This window comes from Aquila chrysaetos, chromosome 13, assembly GCF_900496995.4.
Source record: "Aquila chrysaetos chrysaetos chromosome 13, bAquChr1.4, whole genome shotgun sequence".
In the NCBI taxonomy this organism is placed as follows: Eukaryota; Metazoa; Chordata; class Aves; order Accipitriformes; family Accipitridae; genus Aquila; species Aquila chrysaetos.
The window spans coordinates 19,416,600-19,431,950 of record NC_044016.1 but is presented as its reverse complement, the minus strand read 5'-3'; the positions used below and the strand labels follow the sequence as shown (position 1 = coordinate 19,431,950).

Sequence of the window (15,351 nt, the reverse complement as noted above, 5' to 3'; positions counted from 1 at the left end):
TTAAAACATGGTCAGAAAATAGCATGCAAATTAAATTATCTGGAGAATAATGTTTCAAATCCATGCTGTTCAAATGAAGACAGATAAGTGAAAAAGAAACAAGGCTGAAAGAATCCTAGAGGTGGCTAAGAAAACAAATTAAATTACTTTGTAATGAAACACAACGGCATTAAGAATCAATGTGTTTGGAGGAAAAGAGAGAAGGAAAGTGTAAGTTGAATTTGCAGATCAATGTTTGCCTGCTGTTTGCTGTACGGTGCTTGTGAAACAGTTAAGTCCCACCTTGTTTTCCATTCTAAACCTGGAAAAAGAATAAGAAAGAATAAGCGGAGACATTTAATCACGTCAAGTCTGTCAATCCTCTTCTGCTTTATTCACTCTTAAATCTATGCTTTAGTTAAATCTTCCTATTCACAGATATCCAGGCAGCCTGTCATTAAGCGCCTAACGACACAAAAAAGAGAGTCATTGCTAGGAGGCTGTATCACCCATGGCAGTAAGGGTATGCTTAAACAGTAATTTCTTCATTTTTCACTGGCTGTTTTACCATTAACGGTGTGTGTAAGCCCTTGTCCACAGGGACTTTGCTCTGGAAGCTGTAAGGTTGTAAGTCATTCATACTCTTTAGAAAGGGAGCCCTCTTGCCAGAGGAGGCAATGCTGGGCTTGTCCCTTGCTCTCACATCTCCCACCCTGCCGGTGGGAACTCCACCTTCCGTGTGGAGTGTAGCCTCCCATTGGGGGATGAAGTATACCAGCATGGCAGCTCTGTGGACCTGTACAAAACAATCCCTTTATTATTAGAGGCTCCTCTGATGTTTAATTAATGAGCACTTGTGAAGCATTCTGAGGCCTTTGGGCAGGGATCTTCACAGGAAGTAATGAAGGTTGTTCTGTGCTGTCTCTGTCTCATGATGTGCCAAATAATCTTCTGTTGTATTCTGTGGTCCATGACCAGTCTATTCTGAAATAGCCACGTTACCCAAAGTGGGGTGGAGGCAGAATGGCATCGTACCAGTGTAGCAGGGAAGTGCAAGAGAAAGCCTTTGGCATTGTGGTTAAAAATGTCATGTTAAGTAGCCCTGAGACAGATGCACAGAACTGTGTCAAGATAATTACAGCGGATGTTGTCTGCTGGTGTTGTCTTATTGTTTATAAGGACACTGTCTGTTTGTGTTCATGTTCTTGTCTCTCAAGTTTCTTCCAGCATACGAGTCCCTTTTTAAAATTAACATTGAAGAAGCCCAGAAAGGAAAAGTCACACTCCCATACACACACACGCGCACACACAAAATAAAACCTGACAGAACACGATACATGGAGTGTCAGCTCTTAGTTGTCAGTTTCCTGGCTTTTTGTCAATTGTAATAAGACCTTCAGATAACTTAAAAATGTGAACTTCTAATCTTTCTTTATGTGTGTGTCTGTTTTTCATGCTTGTATAAGTAAGATTTGGACTGAAAAGAACACATTACTTATAGCAGTGATAAACAAATACAGACATATCTTTTCCAGAATAAGGATGCAAAATCTGTTGACTTCCTAAAATACCAGGTACGTGTGACTGTTAAAAAGCAAGCAGCAGGTTGCATGTGGACATCTTCCCCTTCCCTGTGTCATTAAGCTGATGGAATTATTCATGCTAAGGAAGGGCCATGCTTGCAAAGCACAAGTTAATGTGTCATAAGTTAAATGATACTAGGAAATAGAAGAACTGTTTATGTCAGTTTAAATCTGTCCTTGGTCATAGATATAGAACGTGGGAGCTAAATAGCTTTGACCAGCATTTAATGAACTCAAAGTGTCATTTTTCCAGTTGTTCACAGTCTGTCTGTGTGGGCTTAGAGTGCTGGGCAGGCTTGCTGTCAGCTTTGTGAGACAGAAGCTGACTTTTATGGGAGTAGTGACAAGAGTGGTTAAGGAACAAGCATAACTTGCATGAGGTAAACTAGTGGCAGAGTTGAGAATGGAATTCAAGTCTCATAACTTGCAGGATTAGTGTCTGATCTCTACTTTGTGTTCACTTTACAGACACAAAATACATGCAATGGGAATAAAAACAAGGATTTGATCACTGAAGCAGTGGTTTCTGCCAGTGGAGGACATAGAAGTTGTAGCCCAGGTTGTTATAGCTCAGTCTGTAATAAGATCGTAAGACCCACCAAGAGATTAAAGCATGTTCTTCCAAGAACATTGAGTTGAGCAGATGTGCATCTTGAAAAAGGAAGGTAACAGCTGTTTTGCACTCTTTCACTTCTTCAGAGAAGACACTACATTAACTCTTTCTGGTTAATTGATAGAATGGCCAACATTGAAGTTTTGTAGAGAGAAATCTTCAGAGGCCCCTCTGTGTTGATCAAGAATTACCTATTTATCATGGCTGCATTGGCGTTGCTGCAAATAAGCTCCACATGCTCCACAGGAACACTGCATTTTGGCAAAGGGGTTCAGTGGGCACAATCTATTACTTCTGCCAAAAAAGTGACCTCTGATTAAGAAAAGATTTAGTCCTGGGATGAAAAAAGTGCTGAGGGATGCTGTAGGAGCAGAGCACCTACTGCTGTTCTTCATGTAATTTCTGAAAACCTCATATATTCCACCTTGTGAAAGGCAGAATGTACAGTTCCTGTGGGGTGTTTGTCTGACCAGGGAGAGCAAATATTTCCTAAAGGACCTAAACATTGAAGGAACCACGAAGGTCCATGTTCTGTCCCTTAGAGTAGGCACGGTTAATTCTGCATTAAATCTGAATCTTCAGAGCAAGACCTGTGAGTCTGCAGTGCCTATTGCAAATGCCTTAGCAGAGCTTGCTTGTTTGTTTCTCTAATTCACTGCATGTGATTTTGTTTGCTTCCAAAGGCTGGCCTAGTGAATTTTAAAAGCCTGCTATTAGTGCATCCAAAAGAGTTGCTCCTTCAGGTCAAGTGGTGAGGATTTATGCCTTTCATGCTAGACTTTAAATCTAATTGATGACCTCAGTGTCCCTGTGTAGGTATCACATACACTCTAATGTAAATGTGATTCCACACTGCTGGTTCTGGAGCTTTTTATCTCTGGGGTATGGGATCACCTGTACAAAGCTCTAAAACGTTTAGTCAAAGTATTAAAAAAAAACCAAACCAACATTCCTCTTAATGCAGAGAAGTGAGGAGAAGGAATATGTGTCTTTCATTGGACAGTATTAACCAGAAAGGCTCTTCACATATGGCAAGACAGAGGTGAGTCTAATTGAACTCCACAGATTTTGATGGATTTTATAATATTGTTATAAGTCAAGATTATGGGACAACACTCATAGACAGCCCAGGTTCCAGATAAAGTATGCCATTATGTGGTTTCATCCTGCCCTTGTCTTTGGCCACTAGCAAAAACTTAAAACCTTCTAGTCCTTAAAGAAGAAATCATAATTTGAAAAGTGAAATCCCAACCATAATTATATCTCCAAATATTTCACTCCAGGAAGACAGTCAGTATTTGAGGTTAGAAGTATTCCATTGATTTTACCGTGAAAAGTCAAACTGAGTTCAGATAGGGGTGGGAACATTAGTAAAACATTGATTAAATGCTTCAGCAACGAGCAGTGGATGGAGTTTACACCTTTATCAGTTCTTAGATATTTCATTTCAAAAGCAGTATAAAATCAAAATAGTTGGTGCACACCATCTTTTAAATTTATGGGTTGAGTTACAAGCCACATAAGAGTAATCTGCATAATGTTCTGACCTTGTGTTTCTTCCGCTGGTTTCATGTTTGCTGCTTAGGCTCTTCCTTCTTTCATCACTGTTGAAGTCTTCCCCCCCACTACATCTTTCATTAAATGGATCAATTACACTGCTCTCAATGGATGGTCAGTCATTTAACTTCGTCTTTGAAAGAGATGATTCTTACATTTTCTGAGGATAAAAATAATTACTAGGTTTCCATTTATATCTAAAATCTCCATCTCGTTATTCATATTGTCTTGAAACAATATGTTGTAAGTTATGAATTTAGTGCAAGGGAATTTGGCATTGATGAAAGATACTCAAGTGACATCTTTATTTCTTTCTCCAGGAAACATACATTGAGAGCAACATCAGGGCAGGCTTTTCTTATAACTTTCACTGATATATTTCTGATTTGGATGCAGGACCTACAAGAAGTCTTGAAGCTTCTTACTCTTTATATTGGTGTTAAAAGGTCACATGTGAAAGAGGAACACCATTGTGCTTGGTGCTCTCTGATGTGACCAGATAGTGAAAGACAATGCTTATCCCAAAAGAGATAATGACAGGTAAAGGGTGGGAAGCACAAGGTCACACAGAACAAGCAAATACCCTACTCTGAATCCTTATAACCGGCTCTGGGTCCTTGTGCCCTACTCTGTTTCCTTGGTCAGTGTTTTAACCACTTGACATATAGCACTCCATCTCTGGAACTTGAATGCTTTCAGGTTGATAGCACTGCTCCCTCATCATACAGACTATTTGCCTCTTTTGTTACCTTTGAGTATTGTTTACTTGAAGACCTTCAAAAATGCTATTGATGCCATTAGTCTGCAGTGACTGTCGTTAGCTGCTTCAGCTGCATGTAGGGAAGAAATCCATGGAACAAATTATAGCTGTCCCTGCTTCCTCATTGTAGGTACAGTCCTCTGTAGTAATAAAACTGTCTTCCCTTCCTTCAGGTAAACTGAATATACCTTATGCATTATAGGTCAAGGGCAACCTTGCAAAAAAATGAGTGTTGGTTGTGGGATTGCAGCGCCAATTGATCTTGCAGCCCTACACATTTGGAACTATGACAGAAAATTATCCAAATCTGGGGATATGGGGAAAAGGAGGCTTGCAATTTCTCTAATACAGCTGTCAAAATAAGAACAGGTAACACAGGATGGCAAGCTACGCCACCAGGTATTGCCTCCCTGCTTTTGGATTACCAGTTCTCAAATGGTATTATTAGCTATATAGCACATTAGATTGATATGGAGTGAAATTCTCTCCCTTGTCATAGTGTTAAGATTAAGGAATCATTAATAATTGTGACAGAAAAATGAGACAAACCAATCCACTTATTTACAATCCAGTTATTTATACTCTCATCTGACTTTGTCCTGATCTCCTTGATCAGTCTTTTGCTGTATCATGGAAATGACTCTGTGTGTTCTTTGAGGCAGGGATTGCCAGCCAAATCCAATGTTGGGATGACTCTACCAGTCCTTATGGTGTTGTATGATCTGAGAATCTGATGGAGGGAGTTATTTATAACTGCCTGGAATACTTCACAGTATTTCAAGGTAGATGATTAGTTTATCACTGAAAAGGTTGAGCATTGATGTAAAATCACCCAGGGGATAGTCTTAGTAATATATTATAAATATTTATGTGGAGGCCAATGAGTTCCTGACAATAGGATTTCTTCTCGCATTATGCTCACAGCCTCAAACGTTCATTCACCATCCAAAAAAGAAGTATCTTAAGAAGCACCCTGCTTTCCTCTTCCAGAATGGGCAACATTTTCAGAAGTTTCCTGAATGAGAGAAAATTAACTCAAATTTTAGTTATTTTCAATTTGTGAGGTGAAGCGGAGGCTTGGCTGAAAGTTGAGTCTGCTTTTGATGAGATATTGCACTTTCGCTGATTTTATGTCTTATTATTCAGACTCTCGTCATTAACTCTCAGACATGAAGACTTCCAGAATCCATGTCTCGTTGATCTCTCTATCTATCTGTCTTACAAAAGTGGAAACAAAACCACAGGGTAACTAGGAGTTTTATCTAAAATCTCAGAGACAAGACTGTGTGAAAAGAACACTGCCTTCCTCATTTATACCCTTATCTTCCAGCACTTTGACTTTGTCACAACTTTTAGTTTAAGCACTCTTGGGATACTGCCCAGTTTGTTGTTGGGTTTGGTTTGGGGTGGTGGTGGGGTTTTTTTGTAATTTTAGCACTGCAAAGTACTTTTTCTGCTTTCAGGGACTTTCTTTAGAGCTCCAAATGTTTGGAGAACTTAGTGCACAGGCTGTCTTTTTTCCATTTCACCCATGCTGACTAGTCATTCCTCTTCCAGAAACTTCTCCTACCACAGAAAATGGATACCAGTGAAGTTTATGGGGGTTAAAGATATCTCCTAGTTTCCTATCCACTATCACCATTAATTGCTTGCAAATATTAGCAACTCTGATATTTAAAGAGGCATTGAGAAACTGCTTGATTTTCTGCATCATACTGCAAACTAATCTGCTAGCTAGGTTGTTTACAGCTGGATGTACAAGAAGTTGCCTTTCCCACTTGCCATCCTTTTGGAATCATCTTATACCTCTAGACTCCTCCAACCAGCTTAGTCTCAGATTTAGTCTCCACTTTGTTGGCATCTATTGGAGCTGAGGACTGCCAGGAAGAGAATTTAGTAGAATTCTTGATTCTTCTCTTTCCTGTTATTAACTTGGGGAATACTCCTAGTCAAGACTGAATTAGGTGCCTCACTGTGCAATCCTTAAAGATCTTGACATGTTGCGACTGTAAACAAATTAATTTGTTTGTTGTACAGCTGCTCGTTGAATGGTTTGTATTTGAAGGTACAGCCCAGTTGTTGGAGGCTATACATTAGTGTCTTAGCACTTGAAACTCCTCAGATTTGAGCGTGTGAGAATGAGGTGAATCAGCAGAAAAGGCAAACATGGGAAAGTGAGGTTCTGACTCTGAATTCCAACTTATGATGGAACTGTCTTGGTCAAAGAAAGCACAGATGGAGAGGAATATTCGTTAACAGAGAAGGGACAGCAGGACAGACCATAGACCTGATTTACTTTACATATTTTGAAGTGAAACAGCAGCAAATCCACTGATGTCAGGAATTTCTTTTAGCATCAAATCAGTTTATGGGGCCAAGTGCATGCAGGACGAGAGTAAATATACCGATTCTCTTAAGTAAGTTTCAGCACATTCAGCCTTTTTCAAGAATTTCTCAACACTTTGCAGAACCAGATCTTAAATATAGAGTAATTTGAAACTTCCAGGCTATGCCAGCCTGTTTGTGGTATGATTTAGTTAAAGGGACAGTATGTGGCTATGTGACCAGGCAGTTAGAGGGAGTCATGTGTTGTGTTCTCACTATCCACAGGAATGAGACCTGGTGTGAGCTAGTTCTCCAAAGGACTTATTTCAGAAACAAGCCAAATTTGAGAACCAACAGACAGTCACTAAGGATGCCTGGGAGAGTTTGGGCCTAAGAGCAAATTCACTAGTCTGGCTAGTCTAGGCTTTAGACAAGAGTTAAACCCTGTGCTTTGAGGCTCCTGGTCTGAATCTTTGGAAAGTGGGTGGCCTGGAAAGTATTAATAATAGGTGAAATACTGAAAATCTTATTATGTTCCCATTGAATTTTGAATCGTAGCATCTTTAAGGGCCTGGCCAATTATTACCTAATTTGCATGCACAAATGCCTCTTTTCTAGGACACAAACAGGGTGGGGGTTTTTATGCATAATCACCTTATTAATGAAAGCACAGAACTCACAAAATGCTTAGAAAGGTTAAAGTTGGTACAGGCAAAGGAGAAACTGATGACTAACTCCAGACATGAGAGGTGCTTTGGGGGAGAGGGATTTCATTGTATAATTTATGGACAGGAAAATGAAAAGAGAGGCTAAAAAAGCAATGAGAACTACTTGGCTAAATTCCTGCTGAAAACTTTGAAACTGTACTCCCCATCTTCTTATGGCAAAACAAAACCAACCTAACCGATTAACAGATGATCCCCTTGCTATAAAAAGCTGCCAGCTCATATCATTTTGGCTCATGTATTTGGCTTGCAGATAGGAACAGCTGGAGCAAAGCAAAAGGAAAAACCCCAAAGCGCTTTCTTCTTCTCTTTGCTTATGGACACTGAGCTTTAATTAACTTAATCATCCTCTTATTAAAATCAAACTCTTCTGATGGGTCTCCCCCTCTACCCCAGACTTTTTATTTACACTGCGTTGATATCAAGGAATTTTTCTCTTGGAGGCTGAAATTATCTGGATATCTCTCAAAGCATTCATACCACCCTTCACATTAAGATTGCCTCTGAGAAAGCCAATACTAAGATCCCATAGAGAAAGAAGCAAAGTCTTAAAAAATTGTCTTGAATGGGAATGCTATTTTTCATCTTTATGTAATCTTCCTCTGTTAATTACATGGGAACACTATTAACAGTGTTGACAGGCCAAGGAATAGTGTTTTGGGAGTACAGAAGAGCTCAAGAGACAAAAACAAACCAGAATTTTATCTCCATCAATAGTATCTGCAAAGGGAAGCACTGTTCCTCCCAGTCTGTGTTAGTGATCTGCTCACAAAGACCTCAGGCATACCTGCAGGTAGTGTGTGCTATCATTCCATGCTTTATTGCTGTCAAAGTGAGGGCACCCAAAAGAGACCCTCAGATATTCATATCATTACCCCAACATCTGAGTAAAACCTGCCAGATATTAAAGGGCATTATGAGCAGCATTGACCATTTGCACAGGGATTTACACTGACAGTATGAGCTCTCAAATTCCAAATTGGCATACAAGCTACCAATCATCCTGTAGGGTGATGAGCTCAGTGGATATGCCTATTGCTGTGTCACAGGACAACACAAAAAGGAAATAGTCTCATTTGTTTTCTTATTTATTGTTTAGAATTTCTTCTACTCCTTTTTACTGCCTGAATACAAATCCCCTGTTTGTGGTCATCTAGCTGCAAGTAAACATTGTTTATTCTCCTCCCATGTCTCCTTACTTTTCTTTTATAGGCTTTATTTAGGAAAAGCAGTGTTTCAGCACTAAAAGGAGTCTTATATTGAGCCATAGCCTCTGCCAAGTCTGTGCACTTTTATGGCTTCCACTTCTCCCTACCTGAGCATTAGTTGGTCTCTAGCTGGGATTAATATGACACGTCAGGGTCAGGATTAAAAAGGAAACCTTCACCTTTCCTGAGTGATGCTTCGTCTATGGATACCTCATGTCTGACTGTGTCCACATGATGCTAATCTGATAAACCATGACCTTTAAAAATGAGCTTTGCAATAATTCCACGCTGGTTAAGAATTTAAATGAGAAAAGGCTGTTCTGATTTTAAAGCTGTTGATGTAAAAGAAAATAAACCATAGGAGGGATGACTGTAGAAAAAGCGGACTTGGGCACAAAATCTCTTACATACTCTTGTGTGCAAATCTTTTTAGGTATCTGCAATGGAGCACCCCCTGTGTATTTCTTCTATTCCAAATATGTCAGCAGAAGTATCAGAGAAATTTTTAGAAAACTGGCGTACACTCCTCTGCCTGTAAAGCCAAGTGCCTTCATTATCTGATCCAAGTTTTTCAACATCATTGACTCTCAGGACATCTGTGAGTATTCAGCGCTTTGGAAAAAAATCACACCATTTAGGTTTGCATTCAGTCTTCCCACACATATCTGTACCTGCTGTATTTTGATGCACTGTGTATTACCCAACTGTTAAGAATCAGTGTGTCAGTTCCAGTCACACTGTGATCCTTGGTGAGCACGGGAGGTACTGTGAAGCTCATCTCTTACTTGATTATAAATACCTCATGCTTAAGACTGATCCCATATGTTCTGGTGCTGTCTGACCCACTTGCTTCCAGAAATGTCTCAAATGGCTGGCAATCCTGTTTATTTCCATATTTACTCGTCATATTCTCAAGCCATTTTCCTTTATAAGTTAGTGTGCCCTGGTGTTCATTTAGTGATTTTTGAATGAGCAAACATGCTATGCTCCTTTTGTACCAACCAACCCATTATATTCCAGCACGAAATTGAAGTGATCTCCCCTCCTTTTAATCACTGTTATTTTGACACAGTCTTTGACACAGTACTGAAGATTTCAGTTTTGTAGGAATTGTAAGAGAATGGAACAACATAACTTCCACTTAAGGTAGGAAGAGTAGTGGAGACTGAACACTGTTTCCAAATGGGACCCCATTTCAATGTTTTTTTGGCACCTGTAAACTGGGGTTAGACCTGTACTAGCATATAGCATTAGACTACTGTACTTGCATATACTTTAACTTTATTAAAATCATGTGCATTTAACGAATCTCTATAAAACCAAACACTGTCAGGTAACAATTGTACAAATATTTGTTAAATAGAATTAATATTAATAGAAGTTTATATACATGTTTTGGAAGCAACTCTACTGAAAGTCTCAAAAATATGTAGAAAGAAACTCTTTCTTGATAGCAGCTTACAGAGTTTTAGCATATGCCTATGGAAACATGATACTTGCACATGCATTATATTCTGTAGTGGTTCCCTGTATAGGATCACATCATCTAGTATGTACCATTGGGAAATCCTTACTTGGTCTGTAGAAGACAAGTCAGTTGTTTCATTAACTTGGAAGATAAAAAATGTACACTTTCCATTTTGTCTTCAACCTCTTCCTGTCCTGTCTCTTTTCCGTTTGTGTTTGGAATGTCATAAAAGCTATTCAGACTGTAGAGGAGAGACTCTGTATGGAAGGGAGACAGTATGTGCATGGTTGTAAACAATGTGTTTAGAATCATGATAGGCAAAGCACATACAAGCTTGTTATTGGACCTGACTACAGGACTCTCTTAAAATTAAATGAGCACATGGTCTTCACAAAAATAGAATCTGTATTTCAAAGGAAATTCCAATGCTGCAAGGATGTTTCCCTGATTTGCATAAATTATGAATTTTGAAGGGATAAAATTTAGAAAAAAATACAAAACAAATTAATTCTGAAATGACAAAAGGTCTGTATTAAAACCAGTTGTTTAACTACTAAACCTTAATAATTTATATTTCTGAGGTAACATCTATTTTCAACATATCCACTTTTGTCCAAAAAAGAAAATTCAGAAGAGACCCAAATGAGCAAATCAAAACGAAATACCACATTGTGACATCAAATCACTTCAAAGTTCTTTCTATAGAAAGAACTGAATCAAAATCAAAACCTTCTAAAACAGACAAGACAGCATTCTACTAGTGAAATACTATTGAACTGCTTCTGATTAGCAGTGGTATGCAGTTTCACTGCAGTTACAAGAACAGCATGAAAGGTGATTTAGCTCAGTTTTGTTCCTGTATAGCACAATGTATCTTCTACCCTTTAAAAAAAAAAAAAAAAAAAGAACAAAACTAGATTGTCTCTTGTTTAAGATATGGGTCCTGGAAGTGAAGACAGCACTTTTGTCTTCCAGGCTCTATCACTATCTTCCTTAACTCCTCAAATAGTACCTGACTTTTGGAAATAACATGGACTGAGTTTGTTAATGTTTGCAAAGCAAATTGAGCCATCAAATAAAAATCACTTTCCAAGCTCTAAGTATTATATTTGACCTGAGGCAAAGTTAGAGCTGAGGTTACAGCAGAGTGGAAGGAGAGCAAGCAATGCCAAGAATACAATTTTCAGAAAACATGCAGAGTTTATTTTTAGGATAAGTAAGTGGAGGAAATTGAAATAAACTGCAGAATTAAGTAGTTGCTATAAAGAATTATCTTTGTGCTATGAACACTTTTCATCTCTTCTCCTTTTAGTACAATAAAAAAAAAATAAATTACAATGTTTTTTAGCCATGGAAACGGGGAGCCAAAGGAACCTTAGTAGATATAGTAGATATATGGATGTAGATAAGAACTGTTTAATAATTATCTAGCTTATAATGAAGTTAAAGAAATTTCAATAGAGGTAGACATGGCCCAAGAGGAGGAGAAGTGGTGCTTAACGTTTGCATTGTTGGCCCAAGGGGATGAGAAATGATGCTTAATGTTTGCATTGTTGAGGCTGGCTGGGGCAGGAGATAGTCCCTGATAAGAAGCAGCAGTCGATCCCAAAAACCAGCCAAGAAGCAGCAGTCGACCCCAAAAACCAGCCAAGACCGGCCTTGTGACTTTTGGAACTAATTTTAATATGAAGCGGGGATAGATCATGCCTATGTATAGGCGTATTGCGAAACTCTATGTATATGTAACATTTGACTGCATAAATTTGAAGCGAACTGCCGAGTCAGGCGTGCACGACTTTGGTGGGACTCCCCCCCGTGCTGCCCAGCGCTGAATAAACATACCTGCTTTACAATCTCACTGATTGTGGAGTCTGTTTCCGCACGTCAGTTTGGCGAGCCAGCCAGGAGACTCTCTGCTCGGCTGCGGGACCGACTGCGGAGTGGAAGCCCCTCGGCGCGCCCCGAGCACTTTCCTCGGAGGAGCCTCTGCTGCCAGCCGCTCACCGCGGGAGCAGACAACGACCTCCTGAAGCCGCGGACCAAACGGTATGTTTCACAAAGGGAGCCTGTAAAGGTACAGGCCGGGGCAGCTGGTAAATCGCGCAGAGACGTCTGGTGTGCAGCGTAGTCCCCGTATGGGAGGAGGGTACCCTGTATGGTAACAAGGGGGGATTTGCTGACCGATAGAGTGGCCGCCAGCGATCTTGGGGGTAGATTGAGCAAATCCGGAGTAACCGCTGCATCCCAGTATCGGGAGCCAGGACGGACATGTCGATGACTGGTATATAAGAGGCAGAAGAAGGGTAAGCGCACCCCCTCGCAATTGTGCTTGGTACATTTTTGCAGCTGCTGAAAGGTTGTCAACTGGAGCGATGATTGTATGATGTGAATGTTTGGAAAATTAATGTTAAAGATTTTGTGTGAGTATGTTAAAATGTTATGTTGAGATTCATATGTGTATATATGCTTGTTAATGTGTAAATGTCTAAAACTGTGAATTGAATGTTTGAATAAAAGAGACGCAGCTCAGCTGCGGAGCATGTGTGGAGTTCTGATCCACAGTTTCGTTACTCCACAGCCGGAGACAAAAAAGTGTGACTCCCTGATGATTTGGAGCTTGAATTTATATGTTAGCGTTGTAATTGTAAGTTTGAGTTTGATTATCTTAATCATTTTGTGGTGTTGGTATAAGAAAGTCCCTGTATGGTGCATCGCATAAATGTGGGTATTTGAATGGTGTCTTTTACATGCAGGAAATGAGTGTATGCCCTCATATGTCCTGGAATGTGTGTGGTGTAAACAGAGGTTGCAAATAGACTGTGGAGGGGATATTGAATGCCTTGAGTGTCGGGTTTGGACTCCCTGGGATAAGAGGGGACGGGCTACGTATACAGTTGAGATTGTTTGTGGTTGGAAAGGTAGCTGAAATAGTGAAATTGGTGTGTGGAAAGGAAAATTTAATCCCGGAAATTGGGGACGAGTGGGAGGAAAACTGGGAGAAGACTATAAAGAGGTGTAAGAAACGATTTGCATGGAAGCTTATTAAAAGGAGAAGTTATAAAATGGGAAACAATCAAGGGGGAATATTGAGGAAGAGTCCTCTAGGTTGTGTAATTGCCCACTGGAAAGATATTGTTGGGACCAGAGGTACGGAAAATAAAAAGAACCTTATTAAATATTGCAATCAACGGTGGCCGTTGTATAAGTTAGAAGGTCATGCTAAGTGGCCACTTAATGGGTCAATAGATTATAATACTCTATTACAACTAATGCTGTTTTCAAGGAGAGAAGGAAATTGGGATGAGGTTTCTTATGCAGACATGTTTTTCACCCTCCGAAACCATCCAGAGTGGCAAAGGGACTGTGGAATGGTACCCCCACAGGACCCCATGGTGCTTGCACTTGAGCAAGAAAACAACAAGGAGCTTAGAGGTAAACTGAGGCGGTGCTGTTCAGCATGTAGTATTGGACAAAGATGTACTAAGGCAAATAAAATCCATCAGGCACCAGAACAAGATCGAACTGATTTGTTTAAGCCTCCCCCTCGACCACAGGAACAGGATGTATGACTATGCAGACTCAGGTAGAACTCCAACCCCCCCCCGTACAGCCCTGTATCTTCCCGTACTAGGAAGAAAACTACCTCAACAGCTTTACAAGCACCTCTCCGAGAGGCAGTGAGGCCGGATGGTGGGACGATGTTAATCAAAGTACCCTTTTCTACTGCTGACCTAGGGGAATGGAAGAAGGTTGCAAAAGATTATAGGAGTGATCCGTCAGAGTCCTTCCGAGTCTCCATCTGAATTCCTGGATCGATTGAGGAATGTAATGCGCCGCAGCACACCACTGGATCCTGGGTCAGAGAAGGAAGCATTAACGAGGACATCTTAAACCAAGTGTAGCTGGGGGTATGGGCTACCAATACACCTGGAAGAGCGAAAAGTGCTCCACCTGTTGAAGTTAGGATCAAGGAAGGCCGAAAGCCAGTAAGAATTAAACAATATCCCCTAAAGAAGGAAGACAGAGAAGGAATCCAGCCGGTGATAGAAAAATTTTTGCAGTTGGGATTACTAAAAGAGTGTGAGTCTGAATTCAATACCCCTATATTACCTGTTCGGAAGCCCGATGGGTCATATGCGGTGGTCCAAGACTTACGGGTGGTGAATAAGATAACTGAAGATCTTTACCCAGTAGTGGCGAACCCATATACTCTGTTGACCGTATTAACACCTGAATTGACTTGGTTTACTGTCTTAGATTTGAAGGATGCTTTCTTTTGCCTCCCTCTCCATGAGACCAGCCAAAAATTATTTGCATTTGAATGGGAAAACCCCAAGAGTGGTCGAAAGACCCAGCTCACTTGGACGGTGTTGCCACAAGGATTTAAGAATAGTCCTACCATTTTTGGCAATCAGTTTGCGAAAGACTTAGAAACCTGGGAAACCCTGTCTGAGGAGGGAAAGCTGTTGCAGTATGTGGATGATATCCTGATCGCCACCAAGACAGAGAAAGATTGTATAATATGGACACTTCTTTTCTCATCAGGAACACAGGAGAACCAGTACATCATGACTGTTTAGAAACAATCGAAGCAACATATGCAAGCTGCCCAGACCCGAAAGACAGCCCCATGGAAAATGGGGAAACTTGGTTCACAGACGGAAGCAGTTACGTCCTAAATGGTAATCGACGTGCAGGATATGCCATCACCACCAGCCAAGAGGTAATAGAATCAGGGGCTTTGCCCATGAACACCTCCACACAGAAGGCAGAAATAATTGCTCTAACCTGCGCCCTGGAATTGGCCCAGGGCAAAGTTGTGAACATTTATACAGACTCAAGATATGCCTTTGGAGTTGTACACGCATATGGAGCAATTTGGAAGGAGAGAGGACTATTGAACTCCCAGGGGAAAAATATCAAACACACAGAAGAAATTCTGAATTTACTGGAAGCTGTCCAGCTCCCTGAGAAAGTAGCAATTATGCATATTAAGGCACACCAGAAGAAAAAACCCTGGAGCCACAGTGGGAAGGACCATTCCAAGTACTACTCACCTCCTTTACTGCAATCAGAATCAAGGAACAGAACGCTTGGATTCATCACACCAGAGTGAAAAAGACACCCAAAACT

The 15,351-nt window shown here is 40.4% G+C and overlaps 1 long non-coding RNA gene across 1 annotated transcript in view; it reads left to right on the top strand.

Annotated features, from left to right (window-relative positions):
• Nucleotides 1–11,163, top strand: part of LOC121233761 — a 70,227-nt gene extending 59,064 nt beyond the window's left edge. The window contains exon 2 of the long non-coding RNA XR_005933862.1: nucleotides 9,184–11,163. This is a non-coding gene — a long non-coding RNA (uncharacterized LOC121233761). The remainder of the gene's footprint in view (nucleotides 1–9,183) is intronic.
• The last annotated feature ends 4,188 nt before the right edge of the window (nucleotides 11,164–15,351 follow it).